The following is a 7,429-nucleotide window of genomic DNA, read 5'->3' as shown; positions in this document are numbered from 1 at the left end:
CCAGCCTTTCTGCCGGAGAACCTGGAGTTTCTGTTACTGAATGGAAGAACAATCACAAAGAATCCGGCTTCCACCTTCTTCTACTCCAAACCCCGAATGGAGGCAAGTGAGCGTGAGTCAACCGAGATGCTCCTCTGCTGGAGGTGAACGGGCCTCCATCCCTTCTCCTAGCAGCGTGGCTGCAGACCACTGCTTGAGTGGGCTGGACCAGGGAGGACCTCTTCTCCTATGAGGGGAACATTGTAAGCAGAAAGATCTGGAACAAATCCATCTGAATCTCGATGTTCTCGTCTTGAACCGGGTCCCTCGAGCTTCTCGTCTCGGATCATCCTACCTGAGGGACCAGATGTCTTCTGATGCAGGTTTTCTCTTCTGTCAAGACCTGGTGCACAACAACAAAGGTCCAAAACAGACTGGCAGACAGAGAGCGTGACTCGTCACCATCACCCCTCCTGTGGACCTTCTCTGAAAAGCCAGCATCCTCCCCCATTACAGAGCAGGTCAGACTGTGACTCCCTCAGGGGTCTGATTGTCCATCTCGACCGGCTTGACGGTTGGATTATCTCCTCCGGGGTCGGTTTTCCTTCGAGTTCAGGTACGAACGCTATGATTCAAAGATGTCCTTGTGCCAAGACAAGGTCTGATTTTCTCACCAAATCTATTTGGCCGTCCCAGTTCTGGCTCGTCTTGCGTGTCGGATGTAGCTCAGTGGTAGAGCCCATGCTCTGCTTGTACGAGGCCCTCTGACAAAGGGGGGAGGTTCGATCCCAGCATCTCCATTGTATGTTGCTATGGATCATCTTCAGATCTTCTATTCCACTTTTAGAGACACCAGTGAACTCCAGGAGACCTCGCTCCCTTTCCCTTAGTTTCCCTGGAAACAACTGGAGGCCCTGAGAACAGAACGCTGCAGAGGCAGTGCAGATCTTCTCACAGCTTCTCTGTGGTGGAGACCAGATTTATTTAAAGTTGGAGTCTTTCTTCAAGAACCAACATCTCATGGATGGCCTTTGTCTTCAGCAGGTTCTGAGTAACTCCTGGAACTCAACTCCAACTGGAACTGGAGGGCCCTTAAGCCTCCAGAGATACAGGAAGATGAAGACAGGCCTTGGAAGTGTGTGTGTGTGTGTGTGAGCTCCATGTCCTGCACCAGTCTAAGGTTCTTCTCTGCTTCTGCTTTCTGCACCAATGTGAAGGAGTCATGTGACTGCCAAGAATTTCACCAACTGGTCTGCTTGGCAGGTTTGTCCTGGAACGCTGGAGGACTTCAGCAGTGACATTACACAGACAGACGGTTGCTTTTATGGATCTCCGGTGTCTTGAGAACGTCTCCAGGGAACTGCTGTGCAGATCTAATTAAAGTTGGATCCTGACTGATCTTCTAGATCTGTCTGTTGCTGTTCAGACAAAACCGTCCAGTGGTTTCCAGTCAGTGCTGAGGCGCTTCTACCAGAGATGGATGTGATCAAACACGTGAGGAGATGTGGACCACCTCTCCTGGTCCACCTTCACTGGGAGCTTTGATCAATGAAGAGGCTCTACTGAAGCGCAGGGACCTTCTCATTGAGTCTGTGAGGAAGGGGATGGTTGGAGGTGAGTGAGTGAGTGAGTGAGTGAGTGAGTGAGTGAGTGAGTGAGTGAGTGAGTGAGTGAGTGAGTGAGTGAGTGAGTGAGTGAGTGAGTGAGTGAGTGAGTGAGTGAGTGAGTGAGTGAGTGAGTGAGTGAGTGAGTGAGTGAGTGAGTGAGTGAGTGAGTGTGTGTGTGTGTGTGTGTGTGTGTGTGTGTGTGTGTGTGTGTGTGTGTGTGTGTGTGTGTGTGTGTGTGTGTGTGTGTGTGTGTGTGTGTGTGTGTGTGTGTGTGTGTGTGTGAGACCGGCTGTGTCTCAAACAGCCTGTTTGTACATTGAAGCATTGATGGTCCCAGAACTCCGAGACAAAATTTGGACCAACGGCTCATGGTGGAAACATTCCTGAGGCTTCCAACCACAGCCACTGGGGATTGCATGGGTGAAGATGTCTGTGGAGGCGACCTGGTGGGCAGAAGGTCCTACAGCAGCAAACAGAAGAGAAACAAGTGGTTCGGGTTTCTCTGGTTTACTTTCTGAAGCCCAACAGGAACATCTGTATTGACCTTGCAGTGGAACTCCTCCACCTCTGGAGTGAAGACCCACAGACTGCTGAGCACCAGACGTGCAGGCAGCCATGCAAATTTGCAGGAGGTGTGTGATTGCACACATGGATTCATGTCCTCCTTGTGGAGAAGATGATCAAGTTCCGGTGTTCATATGTTCTGGTTTCCCGTCGAGCTGACCTCCAGATGGCATCGGAGCTCTCCATGCCGGTCGCTGACCATCATCTTCCGTGGTTTTCTGCCACGTACGGTGTGTCAGGCGGTTCGATCAGGGGAGCGAGTGGGTTCCTCCAATGAGGAAGCTTCACACACGCCTGTAGACACAGAGGTCCACTTAAGAGGTGAGGGAGACCTTCACAGCTGTCGGGGATCAGAGGACTGCTGATGAAGATGTGTCGGCAGCATGACCACCCCAGAGGGGATCCCAGGCCTGGGACTCGCGGGGTCTTCAAGTGAGGAGTGCCGAGAAGAAGACACTGCAGCCATCTGCTGCGAAGTCCTGGAACGCTACCTCTTAAAAATTAGGGTTACAAAGGGAACATTCATCCATTCATCTGCATCTCCTGCCCTTTAACCCTCTGCTTTCTTCTCTGAGGACATTCATTCATTCACTGATCCACCAACCTGGAGCCTTGTTCAAACCCAGACCTTCAGCCCAGTCCAAGTTAGAAGAACCATCAACATAAACTGAGTGGGGCTCCTTCTTCTGACTGCCTACTTCCGGATTAAAACCAACATCTGAGATGATTGACCCTCATGTCAGCTGAGCTCTTTGAGGGACGATTGATTGACTATATGATGAATGGATGAATGTATGAATACATGGATGAATGAAGGGAAGAATGGATAATGAATGAATGGAAATATGACACATGAATGGAAGAATGAATGAACGGCTTGATAAAGGAATGAATGAATGAATGAATGAATGGATGATTGACTCCAACCCTCTTCCTCATTTTCACAATGTCACCCGGAGGAGGTGGACCTTCCATCTGCATGGATATGACACTCAAATCTTCTCTTTTGGCTTGTGTGTGTGTGTGTGTGTGTGTGTGTGTGTGTGTGTGTGTGTGTGTGTGTGTGTGTGTGTGTGTGTGTGTGTGTGTGTGTGTGTGTGTGTGTGTGTGTGTGTGCGCGCATTCCTCTCTTTCTCCTGGAGAACTCTGTGAGGAGCAGTAATCTTATTTTATCCTGTAATTTGCTAATTGCTGTAATCAGCCGTGACATTGTGAGGGTAATCACCAGCACGCACACACACACACACACACACACACACACACACACACACATAGATATATTAATAACACATGGTGGTACTCATTGAGGTGTAATTGTCTCCAGGCAGAAGATGGGACTCATCTTAGCTTCCAGTCCTTTTTGAGCTCCTTTGTGCTGCTCACCTCCTCAGCCTGAGCTTTGGATCTGCAGCATGTCGGTGAGAAGCTCCTCCCTCAGAGCAGTGTCCTCAGAAGGCCCTCAGATCGTCCTCAAACACCCATGTGACCCAAGTCCCGGTTCCTCTGGTCTCCTGTTCCTCTGTATTTATTTAAGTTTTTCTGCTGACCTTCGAGAGAAAACGTGGCAGTAGATCTTCTACCAGCCGGTGATGACGAGGATCAGGAAGCGAGTTTGTTGAGTTGTTTCTGCATCACAGACTGACATCCGGGTCCTCAGACAGCAGAGCTTCGATCTTCTCTGATGAACCCTGCTGTGTTCTCAGAGGGTTGGTGCTTGAAGAGCGGGCCTGGGATACTAAACCTCAGTGACCCTTCTGAAGGTTCCACGGTGAACCCTACATATTCATGCGCTTGTTGACTCCTTTTGAATTTTCTTCACCTACTTTGTTACAGTGAACTTCGCTCCACGAAGCCCCGATCTCTTCTCCACGTGTCTGCTCCACCTCCCAGACCTGGCGGGGTCTTACAACAGGATGAAGGTCCAGTCCCAGGATCATGGATGTATCTTCAGACAAGAAGATTGATGGGTGAAGGACTAAAGGACTAGAGGGTCAGACGGAGGCAGGTGATTGGCTGAGGGTCAGACGGAGGCAGGTGATTGGCTGAGGTTCAGACAGAGGCAGGTGATTGGCAGTGGCCCCTCAGGCCCGGCCTGAATCATGATGAAGTGAATTCATATTTGACTGTAGTTTTATGCTAAGCTCCACAGCGTGGTGCTCAGTGCTAAAGCAGCTCAGGCTAGGTGAACGTGTAGCTCAGTGGTAGAGCGCATGCAGTCAGTAGAGGCAGGGGAGGCTGGGTCTCACCTGACGTCATGGAAAAAAAATGAATATGTAAATAAAATGGTTATATTTGTACTAGAAAGTTATTTCCCACTTAACTTCACCATTTTTTTTTTTTTTTTTAAAATTGCTGAAAAAAAAAAATCACATTTACCGTTCAAATATGAAGAAGAGACGTACGGTGATACGGCAACCAGCTGAGTCTACAATGGATTGCGCATGATTCTGCTAACTGTGCTGCCATGCTATTCACCAAGACCGTGTTGCTGTCTCTGTGGATGTCACTATTAAAAAAAAACCTTTAATATACAAACTAAATTTCCATAGTTTAGCTTATATGTCTAATGTATCTAATGTAATATATCTTCTTATTTTGTCTTTTCCCTTCAGGGGTCGCCACAGCTCATCAACCTTCTCCATTTAATCCTATTCTCTATATCCTCCTCTCTCACTCCAACTACCTTCATATCCTCTCTCACGACATCCATCAATCTTCTCTATGGTCTTCATCGAGACCTCCTGCCTGGCAGCTCCAATTCCAGCATCCGTCTACTGCTATATTCACTCTCCCTCCTCTGTCCATGACCCAACCATCTCAGTCTGGCTACTATGACCTTCACTCCAAAACATCTAAGATGTGCTGTTCCTCTGATAGACTCGTTCCTGATCCTATCCATCTTGGTCACTCCCAAAGAGAACCATAGCATCTTCATCTCTGCAACCTCTAGTTCTGGCTCCTGTATTTCGTCATTGTAACTGATCCTAGTCCATACAGCATCGCTGGTTTCGCCACTGTTTTTTACACCTTTCCTTTCATTCTGGCTGATAGTCTTCTATCTCTTGGTACCCCTGACACTTTTCTCCACCCATTCCAACCTGCTTGGACCCGTCTCTTCACCTCTTTTCCACACTCTCCATTGCCCTAGACTGTTGACCCCAAGTACCTGAAATCCTCCAGCTTCTTGATCTCCACTCCCTGTAGCCTCACTGTTCCACCCGAGTTCCTCTCATTCACACACATATATTCTGTCTTGCTGCGACTAACCTTCATTCCTCTCCTTTCCAGAGCATACCTCCACCGCTCTAGATGTTCCTCTACCTGTTCTCTGCTCTCACTACAGATCACAATGTCATCTGCAAACATCATGGTCCATGGCGATCCCATGGACCATGGGATCCCTGTCTAACGTCATCTGTCAGCCTATCCATCACCAAGAAGCAACAAGAAGGGACTCAGAGCTATTCCTTGGTGGACTCCGGCCTCCACCTTGAACTTCTCTGTTATCCCTACAGCACACCTCACCACTGTCTCACAGCGAGCATACATGTCCTGCACCAGTTGAACATACTTCTCAGCCACTCCAGACTTCCTCATACAATACTAGAGCTCCTCTCTTGGTACCCTGTCATATGCTTTTTCTAGGTCTACAAAAACACAATCTAGTTCCCTCTGGCCTTCCCTGTACTTTTCTATTAGCATTCTCAATGCAAATACTGCATCTCTAGTACTCTTTCCAGGCATGACGCCAGACTGCTGTTTACAAATGCTGATTTCTGCTTTCAGTATAGTTTACACACGTCTTTCCCATAATGTCATTGTATGGCTCATCAACTTTAACCCATTCTCCACATTCATCAATGCTTCAAAGTACTCTTTCCATTGTCTCATCACTCTTCTAGCCTCTGTCAATACATTTCCCTCTCTATCCTTAATCACCCGGACCTGTTGTACATCCTTTCCATCTTTATGTCTCTGTTTCGCCAACATGTATAGATCATTCTCTCCCTCCCTAGTGTCCGGCCGAGCATACAAGTCATCGTACGCCCTTTGTTTTGCCTTTGCTACCCCTATCTTTACCTTATGTTGTATCTCCCTATACTCCTGTCTGTTCTCTTCAGTCCTCTCAGTGTCCCACTTATTCTTTGCTAACCACTCTCTCCATATGTACTCCTGCACTTCCTCATTCCACCACCAAGTCTCCTTATCTACTTTCCTACCAGGTGACACACCAAGTCCTCTCCTACCTGTCTCCCTGATAACACTAGCTATTTTTGTCCAATCATCTGGAAGCTCACCCTGGCCACCCAGACCCTTTCTCAACCCCTCCCTGAAAACCTTACAAAACTTCTCCCTTTTAAGCTTCCATCACTTTGTCCTCTGCTCTGCCTTTGTCCTCTTGAGCTTCCTTGTCATCAGTGTCATCCTACAAACCACCATTCCATGCTGTCTGGCTACACTCTCACCTACACTACTTTGCAGTCACTTGTCTCTTTCAGGTTACCTCGTTTGTACAAGATGTAGTCTACCTGCGTGCTCCTACCTCTGCGCTTATAAGTTACCCTATGTTCCTGTTTTTTCTGGAAGAAGGTGTTCACTACAGCCATTTCCATACTTCTTCCAAAATCTACCACCATCTGTCCCTCTGCGCTCCTGTCCTGTATTCCAAATCTGCCCATCACTTCTTCATCCCCTCTATTGCCTTCACCTACATGTCAATTGAAGTCTGCTCCAATGACCACTCTCTCATTTCTGGTGATATTCTGCATCACTTCATCCAACTCATTCCATAACTTCTCCCTCTCCTCAAACTCACATCCCACCTGCAGGGCAGAGCCACCAATAACACTGAGCCTCAAGCCACTAACAACATTGAGCATCACACCTTCAATTTCCAGTTTCAGACTCAAAAGTCTATCTGACATTCTTTTCCCCTCTAGGACGTTCCTTACAAACTCCTCCTTCAAGATAACTCCTACTCCATTTCTCTTCTTGTCAGTACCATAATAGTACAACTTAAAGCTGCTCCTAAGCTTCTAGCCTTACTACCTTTCCACCTGGTCTCCTGGACACACAGTATATCCACCTTCCTTCTCTGCATCATGTCGACCAACTTTCTACCTTTTCCTGTCCCACCACTTAGGGTCTCTACTGTTGGTCCCAGACTCTTGCCTTTCCTCTTCTCTCTCTACTTCATAACACGCCTTCCTCCTTTCCTTCTACCTACAGTAGCCCAGTTTCAATTGATTCCCTGGATCATCAGTACCAATGCCGGTCGT

This window comes from Fistularia commersonii, chromosome 29, assembly GCF_037954325.1.
Source record: "Fistularia commersonii isolate RoL2024-O1a breed Wild chromosome 29, RoL_Fcom_v1.0, whole genome shotgun sequence".
Lineage (NCBI taxonomy): Eukaryota > Metazoa > Chordata > Actinopteri > Syngnathiformes > Fistulariidae > Fistularia > Fistularia commersonii.
Note: the sequence above shows the minus strand (reverse complement) of the source record.